The sequence below is a fragment of the Bos javanicus genome, chromosome 13 (assembly GCF_032452875.1).
Source record: "Bos javanicus breed banteng chromosome 13, ARS-OSU_banteng_1.0, whole genome shotgun sequence".
NCBI classification, from domain to species: Eukaryota; Metazoa; Chordata; class Mammalia; order Artiodactyla; family Bovidae; genus Bos; species Bos javanicus.
This window is the reverse complement of record NC_083880.1, coordinates 25,847,637-25,860,653: the sequence shown is the minus strand read 5'-3', so window position 1 is coordinate 25,860,653 and position 13,017 is coordinate 25,847,637.

Here is a 13,017-nt window from a genome sequence, read left to right as displayed (position 1 = left end):
AGGACATCAGCCCTGGGATTTCTTTGGAAGGAATTATGTTAAAGCTGAAACTCCAGTACTTTGGCCACCTCATGCGAAGAGTTGACTCATTGGAAAAGACTCTGATGCTGGGAGGGATTGGGGGCAGGAGGAGAAGGGGATGACAGAGGATGAGAGGGCTGGATGGCATCACTGACTTGATGGACGTGAGCTTGAGTGAACTCCGGGAGTTGGTGATGGACAGGGAGGCCTGGCATGCTGTGATTCATGGGGTCACAAAGAGTTGGACAAGACTGAGCGACTGAACTGAACTGAACTGATAAATCAGAAACAGTTCTGGTTTGCTGGGTAGAAAAATGACTATGTTGGAAGACTATAAATATAAATGCATTTATTTATATTGAAATTGAAACTAATTGAAAGAAAAAAAATAACAGGAGGCTATTTTGCAAAGGAATAAAAAGGGGGCCCTAAATTAGATTTTGTAGTTAAGAGGCTACACTTCTGAGGATCTGACATTTAAAAATAAACTAAAGAATGAGTAAAAGTTGGGAGAGATGGAGAAGAGAAATACTGTGGAGGGAAAAAGAATGCACATGGAGAGAATAAAATGTGTAAAGGATCTTGGATAGGAAACCCTCAACCCATAGGAGGAAGGCAGTCATTAGGGCTGGAGTGTACTTAGAGAAGGGAGAAAGATTTGGGAATTTTTTTTCGTACCTTTTTTTTTTTGGTTGTGCCTCTAGATCCCCTGGAGAAGGGAAAGGCTACCCACTCTAGTATCCTGGCTTAGAGAATTCCATGGGGTCCCAAAGAGTCAGATACGACTGAGCAACTTTCACTTTCACTTTCACTCAGCATGTGGGACCTTAGTTCCCAGACCAGGGATTGAACCTGTGCCTCCTGCATTGGAAGCCCAGTCTTAATCACTGTACCATCAGGAAAGTCCTGAGAAGGGAGGAATGTGCAAGGTGAAGATGAAGAGACAAACAGGCCACCGATGTGTTTTAAGTAGGGCAGTGGCACAATGCAAGAAGTATTTTTCAATGATCACTTGCTACATGGATTGAAGTGGAAGAATGACTGAATCTGGGGAGACTATCATAGTCTTCCAAGTAAGGAAGATGGTGACATAGATCAAGACTTGAGTAGTGAAGACAAAGAGTAGTTGTTGGCTTCCAGAAATACTGAGTTTCCCTGGTGGCTCATACAGTAAAGAGTATACCTGCAATGCAGGAGACCCAGGTTTGACCCCTGGGTCAGGAAGATCTCCTGGAGAAGGGAAATATTTAAAAAATAAATATGTAACCTGATAACAGATTCAAAGAGGAAGAAGAGAGCAGTTTTAAGAATGACAGTCACATTTCTGATTTGAGCAACCGGGCAGTGAGGATGCCGCTTTCTGAGTTGGAAAAATCTAGAGGGGTAGTAGATTGGAGGATGCTATGGTAAAGAATCAAGAATAATCTTTACTATTGTTTCTTTCATTTCTTTTTCATTTATTTCTGCTTGGATCTTTATGATTTCTTTCCTTTTACTAATTTTGGGTTTTTTGGTTTTTTTTTTTTTTTTTGGTTGGTGTTCTTTTCCCAGTTGTTTTAGGTGTAAAGTTAGGTTGTTTGATGTTTTTCTTGTTTCTTGAGGTAGGATTGTATTGCTATAAACTTCCCTCTTAGAACTGCTTTTGCTGCATTCTATAGGTTTTGAGTTGTGTGTTCATTGTTACTTGTTTCTAGAAATTTTTTGATTTCCCTTTTGATTTCTTCTGTAACCTGTTGGTTATTTAGAATAAAAATAAAAGCTGGTTCTTTGAGAAGATAAACAAAATTGACAAACCTTTAGCCAGACTCATAGAGAAATAAGTAGATAAAATCAACAAATCAACAAAATTAGAAATGAAAAAGAGGTTACAACAGACTGCAGAAATACAAAGGATTATAAGAGACTATTATGAACAACTATATGGCAATAAAATGGATAACCTGGAAGAAATGGACAGATTCTTAGAAAAGTTTAATCTTCCAAGACTGAACCAGGAAGAAATAGAAATTATGAACAACCCAATTACAAGCACTGAAATTGAAGCTGTGATCAAAAATCTCCCAAAAAGCAAAAGCCCAGGACCAGCTGGCATCACAGGAGAATTCTATCAAACATTTAGAGAACTATTGCCTATCCTTCTTAAACTCTTTAAAAAAAATCACAGAGGAAGCAATACTTCCAACCTCATTCTACAAGGCCACCATCACCCTGACACCAAAACCAGACAAAGACACATACACAAAAGAAAAGAATATAATTTTTGACATGTATTTTTGATAATCTTGTAACATCTAGTTAGAAGTTGAGACAGATATTTGAGTCAGAAAAGAGATCTGGGGTAGAATCATAAATCTGGAAGTTTAACAGCACGTATGAGATCACCTGGGACAAAGTAGTGAATGTGCTCTCAGCAACTCTTGCATTTAGAAGTCAGATGGGAGAACAGGAAGACACAAGGGCCACTGAGTGGCCCAAGAGGTCAGAAGAAGGAAGGAAGCCAAAAAAAAAAAAAAAAAGAGTACCCTTCCCCCCAAAAAACATCTTCTTGTCATAATAAAAACATACTGAGTGAGGTCATTTTTTCTTCACACATAATGTGCTTGATGACAAAGAACTGAAATTAGCCACAGACTAAGTTAATGCTAATTATCCCTGAAAATTAAAAATACTGCTTCACAAGATCGGTGTAAAAAGGCCATGCATATATTAATTTTTAAGCAGTACATGCAGATATGGCCTTCAGATGAAGACTTTTTATTCTAAAGGATGCTGCATCTATAGGAAATGAGACTAGATGGGAGTTTTTTTTTTTTTTTAATCTGCCTTCACTTAGGCAATCAGATGAGTGTTGCCTGTTAAGCAAGAATATACACATATCTAAATGATCCTGCTGATGTGGAAAACATCTGTGGAATTCTTTTGTTATAAAACGCATTCCTCTCACCCCTGAACCTCTACCACCAACTTCTTTGCTGAGACAGCCAGTGCTTTCAATTTTTTATGTACCTTTTCAGAAATATTTTATGAAAGCAAATGAATATATGTATGTATATATACCGATGTGTGTATATATATATGATGTACATACATATATATATATAGATGTATATATGTATATCACACAATATACACCTAATTTTATATAGTATATATACATATATCTTTCACTTCTTAAAACTCAAGAGCACACAATAACGCTTGCCTTTTTCAGTTAATAAGCTCATTTTTATCAACATAATGTTCTTCATGGGGCTTCACTGGTGGCTCAGTGGTAAAGAATCTACCTGCCAAGCAGGAGAGGTGGGTTTGATCCCTGGGTCAGGAAGATCCCCTGGAGAAGGAAATGGCAACACATTCCAATATTCTTGCCTGGGAAATCCCATGGATAGAGGAACGTGGCAGGCTACCGTCCATGGGGTCGCAAAACAGTCAGACACAACTTAGCAACTAAACAACAACAAAAACAGTCTTCATTCCTTTTTGTAGATATATGGCATTAAATTGCATGATTGTATATATTTTTATCAGCACCCTTTTGATGCATATTTAAGTTTTTTTCACTTGAGTTGTTTTCAATATTTCCTATTAAAAGCAATGCCTAAGTAACTGAGCATGAACATACACCATTTTACACATTTGGCTATACTTACAGAAAATCATTCCCAGGAGTGAAACAACTAGGTCAAAAGGTAATAAAATTTCTAATTTTATTAGAAACTATTTTTAATTTTGCTCTCTCTGTGTGTGAGAGAGAAAATAGGTGATGTATATACATGGTCTGAAATTCAAAATTCATAACTACCCAAAGGTGTGTAGCCAAGAATTAAGTCTCCTTCATGCCCCATTCCTACAGCCTCTGAATCCCGTCCCCAGGAGCAACCACTGTAACCAGACTCTTGTGTGCTTTTCAAATAGTATTCTAGGCATATGTGTATAAAATACAAGTAACGATATATGTATCTATAGGAGAATTAGTCCAATTTGACAGATATGTGTTTTTTTTTTTTTTTTTTTTCCTGTCAATGAGGATCAGAAGACTCTTGCCAGGACTTCCCTGGTGGTCCAGTGGCTAAGACTCCTCATTCCCAATGCAGGGGGCCTAGGTTCGATCCCTTATCAAGAAACTAGATCCCACAAGCTGCAACTAAAGATATCTCCGCAGGCTGAAACGAAGATTAAAGATCCCATGTGCCGCAACTAAGACCTGGTGCAGCCAAATAAATAAATAAAATTTTGAAAAAGGAATTCCCTTATGGCACAGTGGATAAGAATCCACCTGCCAGTGCAGGAGACATGGGTTCGATCCCTGGTCCAGGAGTATTCCACATGCCACAGCAACTGAACCTGTGCACCACCACCATTGAGCCCAAGTGCTGCATCGACTGAAGTCCGCACACCTGGAGCATGTGTTCCACGACAAGAGAAGCCACTGCAATGAGAAGCCCATCCACCAGGATGAACAGTAGCCCCAACTGTTTGCAACTAGACAAAGCCCACACAAAGCAATGAAGACCCAGCACAGCCAGAAATAAAATTTTTTAAAAAAGAAACTCTTTCCAAGAGAGATGTCATATAGTCAGTGGAAACACTTTGTAAGTAAGGAATAGCTTTTTTATTGTCCCGTCATTCATTACCAGCCACATGCCATCAATACTGTAGATTCCGTCAAGAAAACAAGTTTTCTTGACTTTTATTGTGTGTTCATTTTGAATGGAAGAGAGGCCACAGACAAAGGGACTTGTCCTGTCCTCAGCCACACCATGCTGAACTCCCAATCTCGATTCATTGCAACCACCTGACATTTCTTTCATCTTCCTATTGGTGGGGGGGGGGGGGTGTGTGTTGTCTACTGACTCCTGTGTTTTGTGTTTTTTCTCTTTCTTAGAAAAACACCGGAAGCCTACACATTTATAACTTTAGATTGCAGGCCATGTTCGGAGAACCTTCCTTAACACTATTCACTCCCATCTTTCTGTGCAAACTGTACTCCCCTGGCCTGAGTTCTTCTCTCTCCTAGTATCTTGTTAAAAGCAACAGGGAACAGTCAACCTACCAAAATATTCTAAGATTTTACAAACAGTCCCCTTTCAGAATGTAGCTAAGTCATGTGGTTTCTTTTCTGTTACAAGAGACAATTTTACCAGATGTTTTCCCATGGAATAATGAGGGTAAACAGCTTCCCAGCCTGCCAGAGAATTTTTTCTGTCATCTCTATGCCACCCTGTTCATGACTGTTAGAAGGAATTGGGCCTTTCTAGGGCTCAGAAACCTGTCAAGTCTTACCTTTCATAGGATTCCATTCCAATAATGACTCTTGTATTTTTAAGTGGACATAATAACCAGATACAACTCTAATGGCAGAAAACAAAGAGGAATTAAAGAGCCTCTTGATGAGGGTGAAAGAGGACAGTGAAAAAGCCAGCTTAAAACTATTCAATGGCATCCAGTCCCATTATTTCATGACAAATAGAAGGGAAAATGTGGAAGCAACTTTCCTCTTCTTGGGCTCTAAAATCACTGCAGATGGTGACTGGAGCCAAGAAATTAGTAGATGATTGCTTCTTGGAAGGAAAGCTGTGACAAATGTAGACAGTGTATTAAAAAGCAAAGACACCACTTTGCTGATAAACGTCCATGTAGTCAAGGCTATGGTCTTTCCAGTAGTCATGTTTGGATGTGAGAGTTGGACCATAAAGAAGGCAGTGCCCTGAAGAATTGATGGTTTTGGATTGTGGTGCTGGAGAAGAGCCTTGGGAGTCCCTTGGGCAGCAAGGAGATCAAGCCTGTTAATCCTAAAGGAAATCAATCTTGAACACTTCTTGGAAGGACTAATGTTGAAGCTGAAGCTCCAATATTTTGGTCACCTGATGTGAGGAGCCAAGTCATTGGAAAAGACCCTGATTCTGGGAAAGATTGAAGGCAGGAGGAGAAGAGGGTGACAGAGGATGAGATGGTTGGACAGCATCACTGATTTCAATGGGCATGAACTTGGGCAAACTCTGGGAGCTGGGGAGGAACAGGGAGGCCTGGCATTCTACAGCCCATGGGGTTGCAAAGAGCTGGATACAACTTGGCGACTGAACAACAACAATAACCAGTTTAGTATTACATGCTCAAGGCCCCCTATTCACCAATAGAGTTCAAAGTTTCTTTTTGGCAAGAGAAACAACAGAACAGAGGGACCCAGAAGCTATCTACTTTCCTTTCTGTCTCCTGGCCTTTCTGAGGAACCTACAAAGGATGAACCTTAATCTTGTGCAATTCCCACATGTATGAGCTGTGCTTTTTGGACTCGTACAGGTTTCTTTTATCTTTATTGGCTTTGAGGAGACAAATTTTCTCCTGGGTAAGCTCTATGGCTGTACCCAGCCAAGAGGCTAGGCTTCAGGCCCAGAGCATCCTAGAGGTCACATGTGGTTCCATCTGGACAAATGCTTTACAACAAATGCCCTGGCTTCTCTTCAGAATTATTGAGATGACAGGCAACTTGCCACCCACGTGGGAAGATGGTGTCCAGCATCAACACAAAAGCCTTATAGGGTATGGGTGGTAGAAAGAGTGAGACTGGTGATTTAGGCTTCAAATTATAACTTTATCTTAGAATTTGGAACACTATCTTACTATATCATTAAATTGCTGTAGTTCTTTTGTAATGTACACCAAAGCCTTTCCAGAAATCACAGTGACACACCCTTTGGGGATTTAAAATACAGTAGTAAAGCTTAAAAGAGTCTCTTTCTTCTAAGGGTATTTTATAACATAAAAAATGAAGAATGTGCCAAGGTTCCAGGTTTTTGAAATTTCTAGTTATTTTGATATTAGCCAAACAAGTTGATGACAATTGACCCATTACTTTTAAAAGTTGAATAAAATGGAAACTTTTCATACAGTAAGAAATCTAAGCCAAGGGCCTTAAAGTGAATAATCCTTTTTGTGAAAAATGCATTCATCTTGTGTTTCTAGTAGCATCTCAATAGTTTATTTTAAGCAATTATCTGGCAGAGATTCATCACATGACACTTTGGGTATTTTTTAAGACTGAGGTATTTTTCATATAAAAGGAATTTAATTATATTAAATGTTCTGATTGATATTATTATAATCCCTTTAATACAAATATTGAGGTTAATTGTCTTAAAATAGTTTAAATGGTTAGATACACACTATTGATACTATGTGTAAAATAGATAACTAATGAGAACATACTGTATAGAACAGGGAACTCTACTCAGTGCTCTGTGGTGACCTAAATGGGAAGGAAATTTTAAAAAGGGAGGATATATGTATATATGTATACTTTTATGTACCACTAAGGAAGGAAAAAACCCTAACAATTAAACTGTCACAATGCTTTCTTATTACTTAGAATTTTTATTTCACACTTGGTGAAATAGCTCTTTTCACTTCAAGATGGAATTTTTTTCCTATGTATTCACATGTGACATAGAAAGACTAAGGTTAAGGATTTTTACCATCTTATGTGCTGTCAGTAGTGTTGGTGATACATTCCATATGAGAGGACCCCAACATTGTCTTTGAGATTTTATTTCAAGCTACTGACCCTTCTTCTGCAAGAGCTCATGATAATGGTTTTTCCTCCAATGGCAAGCATGTCCTTCAACTAATATCAGAATTTGCCACTCTGCTATTCCCATGCTTTTCTGCATACACAAAAGTTTTTCATGTCCAGGATGAATAGTAGTATCAGTTCAGTTCAGTTCATTTCAGTCGCTCAGTCATGTCCGACTCTTTGCGACTCCATGAACTGCAGCACGCCAGGCCTCCCTGTCCATCACCAACTCCCAGAGTTCACCCAAACTCATGTCCATTGATTCAGTGATGCCATCCAACCATCTCATCCTCTGTTGTCCCCTTCTCCTCCTGCCTTCAATCTTTCCTAGCATCAGGGTCTTTTCAAATGAGTCAGCTCTTCCCATCAGGTGGCCAAAGTATTGGAGTTTTCAGCTTCAACATCAGTCCTTCCAATGAACACCCAGGACTGATCTCCTTTAGGATGGACTGGTTGGATCTCCTTGAAGGCAAGGGACTCTCAAGAGTCTTCTTCACCACCACAGTTCAAAAGTATCAATTCTTTGGCGCTCAGCTTTCCTTATAGTCCAACTCTCACAACCATACATGACTACTGGAAAAACCATAGCCTTGACTAGATGAACCTTTGTTGACAAAGTAATGTCTCTGCTTTTTAATATCCTATCTAGATTGGTCATAACTTTCCTTCCAAGGAGCAAGCGTCTTTTAATTTTATGGCTGCAATCACCATCTGCAGTGATTTTGGAGCCTCCCAAAATAAAGTCTGACACTGTTTCCACTGTTTCCCCATCTATTTCCATGAAGTGATGGGACCGGATGCCATGATCTTCGTTTTCTGAATGTTGAGCTTTAAGCCAACTTTTTCACTCTCCTCTTTCACTTTCATCAAGAGGCTCTTTAGTTCCTCTTCACTTTCTGCCATAAGGGTGGTGTCATCTGCATATCTGAGGTTATTGATATTTCTCCCGGCAATCTTGATTCCAGCTTGTGCTTCATCCAGCCCAGCGTTTCTCATGATGTACTCTGCATATAAGTTAAATAAGCAGGGTGACAATATACAGCCTTGACATACTCCTTTTCCTATTTGGAACCAGTCTGTTGTTCCATGTCCAGTTCTAACTGTTGCTTCCTGACCTGCACACAGGTTTCTCAAGAGGCAGGTCAGGTGGTCTGGTATTCTCATCTCTTTCAGAATTTCCCACAGTTTATTGTGATCCACACAGTCAAAGGCCTTGGCATAGTCAAGAAAGCAGAAATAGATGTTTTTCTGGAACTCTCTTGCTTTTTCTATGATCCAGTGGATGTTGGCAATTTGATCTGTGGTTCCTCTGCCTTTTCTAAAACCAGCTTGAACATCTGGAAGTTCACGGTTCATGTATTGCTGAAGCCTGGCTTGGAGAATTTTGAGCATTACTAGCATGTGAGATGAGTGCAATTGTGCAATTGTAAACATCAGTTAAACTCAACAAATATACAGTCAACAACAGACAGAACTCAGTTGAAGTAATGACCAAGTTTGCTTATGTATGTATAATGAAACATTAGAAGTGCACCTGGTTGACAATGACTATGAGATAGCATGAGTTCTAAGGCAGCCTCATTTCAGAGATGTTCAGATGTGAAAACTATGCATCTTATTATTATTATTTTACTTTTTGGCTGCACTGTGCAACATGTGATATCTTCATCCCCTGATCAGGGATTGAACCCACATCCCCTGCATTGGAAATGTGGAGTCTTAACCACTGGACTGCCAGGGAAGTCCTGAAAATATATATCTTGAAATAGATGTAATATAGTAGTAGTCCTTCTACTAAAACACCCCCCATTTCCTCGATGGTACCTTTCTTTTAAAACCTAGCTCAAATCCAGCTCGTTGTAGAAGCACCCACAAATATTACACCACTCAACACATCACACTGCTCACAGAACCCTATGTATCCACTTACACAGTGGTATGTCACATTTGCTCTCTTTTTCAAAATAAACTCTTAGGAACCAGGCTGTAAGAATCCTCTTTGATATTGCTTAGCATGGCTTTCAGCTAAGACCTGGGGTGATGCCCTCCTGGGAAATTCAAGGAGCATAAAAAAGCAGTGGACATAAAAGTACCCACTTTGATGGTTAGTTTAGCAAACTTACAGTTTGATCATTGAATGTGCAAACATTTTCCCTTATATTATAGCTCTTATCCTCGCCCTGTAACACCTACCTATTAAATCCACAATCTGTTGTGTTTGACTTCCAACCAATGTTTAATTTGTGTAGCTTAGATATTTCTGTGGAAATTTCCTACCATGATTACTCTACCATCTAACGGAGAAAGAGTTCTGTTCCTATGGTAACTGTTGTCGAACAGTGCATACTTACTATACCTCTAAAATATGCAGCCATCCTTATGGGAATACACATCATCTTGAAAGGATTTTCCCCCTGCAATAAACATTGATTCCCGCCCCACCCCCCCACCCCCACACATTTTCACCTGATTTCAAAATAAAACTTTTTAAGAATTGCTAAGGAATAGTTTGAGGAGATGAGAACCATGGATGATTCGGGCCCCTGCAGCTGTCACGGGAGCAACACAGTCCTCGAGTGGGTTCTGGGAACATGTACCCAGTCCCTCTAAGGCTGTATTTCTCCTAGACTCTGTTTTCCATGTATCATCATGTTTTCTGTGTTTGAGATGTTGCTATGCAAAATGATATAGAAGAGTGGTTTTTCTTTTTTTTTTTCCCTAAGGCAATCAAGCTCAGCAAATGCAAGTTTAGAATGATGCAAAAGTTTCTCAGAAAAAGTTCAGAATTCCTTGAGGAATGATCTAAGAATGTTCACGATAAGAAAGAATAAATGTTGATAATGGCCTGAAATGTCATTCCACATGGTAGTTAATCAGTTCCAGGGTTTCTGTAACTATTGGTATTGCTTAAGCCACAATGTTAAGAAGGTTTTGTATTTGCATTTTTGCAAGCAGGAGACTTTCTCCATCTTTTTTCTTCAAATTCATTAGCCTTAGGACTTCCCTGGTGGTTCAGTGGTAAAGAATCCACTCTTCCACTGCAGGGGGTGTAGGTTCAATCCCTGGACGGAGAACTAAGATCCTGCATGGCTCATGATGGAGCCCCCCCCGCCCCTTGCCAAAAAAATTAATTAGCCTCTCTGCTACAGGGACTTCCCTGGTGGTCCAATGGCTAAGACTCCACACTCCCAATGTAGGGGGCCCAACTGAAGCAGTTAGAAGGCACCTAAGTTGGTAGGGCAGCATAGGGGATTGATAAAAAAAAAGGTGGGTGTGCAGTTACACCATTCGTAAGTCCAGGGGGAGCCTGGACAGCAGAGGAGTTTATGAAGGATCTTAGCTGCTTGATGAGTGAGGAGGTGTCAGCATCTGTGTAAAGAGGTCGGCAGAGGACACAGAAGGTGTTTCCTGCTTCTGAGTTTGCCATGCTGCTGCTGCTGCTAAGTTGCTTCAGTCGTGTCCGACTCTGTGCCACCCCATAGATGGCAGCCTACCAGGCTCTGCCATCCCTGGGATTCTCCAGGCAAGAACACTGGAGTGGGTTGCCATGCTGGCTCTCAAGCCCTCATTTTTGTGCCATCTCAGATCTCATGGACAGGAGCACCTCAGAAAAACCCATTTAATGCTTGTTTTCCTTGTTCATCAGCCCCAGCCAGAAAAGGATCATTGTCAGAGAGAAAGAAAACAGAGTTCTTCTTCATGGGCCTAGGAAAACCTTGCTCCCTATATCTGGATAAGTAGGAAGAAGGAATGGGAGCCTGAGATCTTAATAGCATGTTGATTTAAAAATCTACCAGGAAACATTTTCCACCAATGTTTTCCATGCTTTTGGTGTCCCAGTGATGATGTAACTGATGACCAGAAATACCAGAAGCCAGGTCTCTGGTTAAAATATTTTTAAAAAATTACTTATCACTTATATATATAAGAATGTATCATTTTACATTTTATTTACATTTATTTAATGTAATTAATTACATTTAATTAGTTAATTAATTACATTTTATTTACATTTAATTAATTAATGTATCACTTTACATTTGTTAATTTATTTGGCTGTGTTGTGTCTTAGCTGCCACACACAGGATCTTCATTGCATTATGCAGGGTCTTTCCTTTTGGTGCACAGACTTTCTAGCTATGGTGCTCAAACTCCAAAGTGTGAGCTAAGTAGTTGTGGCACACAGCTTAGTTGCTCCATGGCATGTGGGATCTTACTTCCCTGACCAGGGATCAAACCTGGGTCCCCTGCATTGCACAGAGGGTTCTTAACTACTGGACCACCAGGTAAGTCCCTCTTATATTTTTAGGCTGCAGCTAATTTATTTCAGTCTTGGGCATGTGAAGCCATGATTATTGGGTCAACTGGGAGGTGTATATATATATATATATATATATATATATATACATCTATTTCTATATATGTATATGTGTTATATATATACATCTATCTATATCTCTCTGTATATCTTTATATATATTAACTATATATATCTATGTGTATATATATATAGATAGATGTATATATATATAAAAAATATATATACATATATAAAAATAGATATTTCACACAAAAGTGTATATATATAGATGTCACTACTATCCAAATAAAGGCATAAAGGAGGGTCAGGATCATAGTGAGACTGAGAAAAGTCTCTTGTAAAATTTTTGTTCAACAATCTAAATGTAGAATTAAGCAAAGAGTAACACAATGAGAAATACTAGGGCTTAACCAAAAGAAAGAAAAGACACAGAATTCATGATCTTTCATGCCTTACCTCCATGGTGAGTATTCAGCTCATTTGGAGGTTTATTCCCCTTTGTAAGAGCCAAAGTCTTTCATCATTTCTGGGCATAGCAACCCTCAGAGGCAGACCAGGTGGTACCAGCTGCACGTGATGAAAGAAATCCCACGCTTTCATTGTGTAGAGTAATGACAGAGGAATGGGTAGTCCAGACCAGCTGGATCCATTTCACTCTTTCAAGTGTGCATGCACACACACATACACACGCAGAGCAGAAAAAGAAGACTCTGAATTTGTAGAGGCAGGTATTGACCTGCTACCCAAAGGTCTAATATCTTCTGGGTCTGTTATGGTAAGCAAAGCAGCAGGTCTTGCTCATAGTAAAGAGTAAATTTGTTTATAAAATTAGCCAAAAAAAAGCTAAATTATTACATGACTCCTCAAAGCCATGAGAAGCAAAAAAAAAAAAAAAGAGAGAGAGAGAGAAACAGAAGTATTGCCACATTTTCTTCTCTAAAGTAGTAGTAATAGTAAACATATATATGGCAGCTACTAAGGTGTGCATTGTTCTAAGTGCTTAATGTAAATAAACTCACTTCATGTTCATAATGGTAAAGAATCCACCTGCAATGCAGGAGACCCAAGTTTGATCCCTGGGTAGAAAAGATCCCCTGGAGAAGGG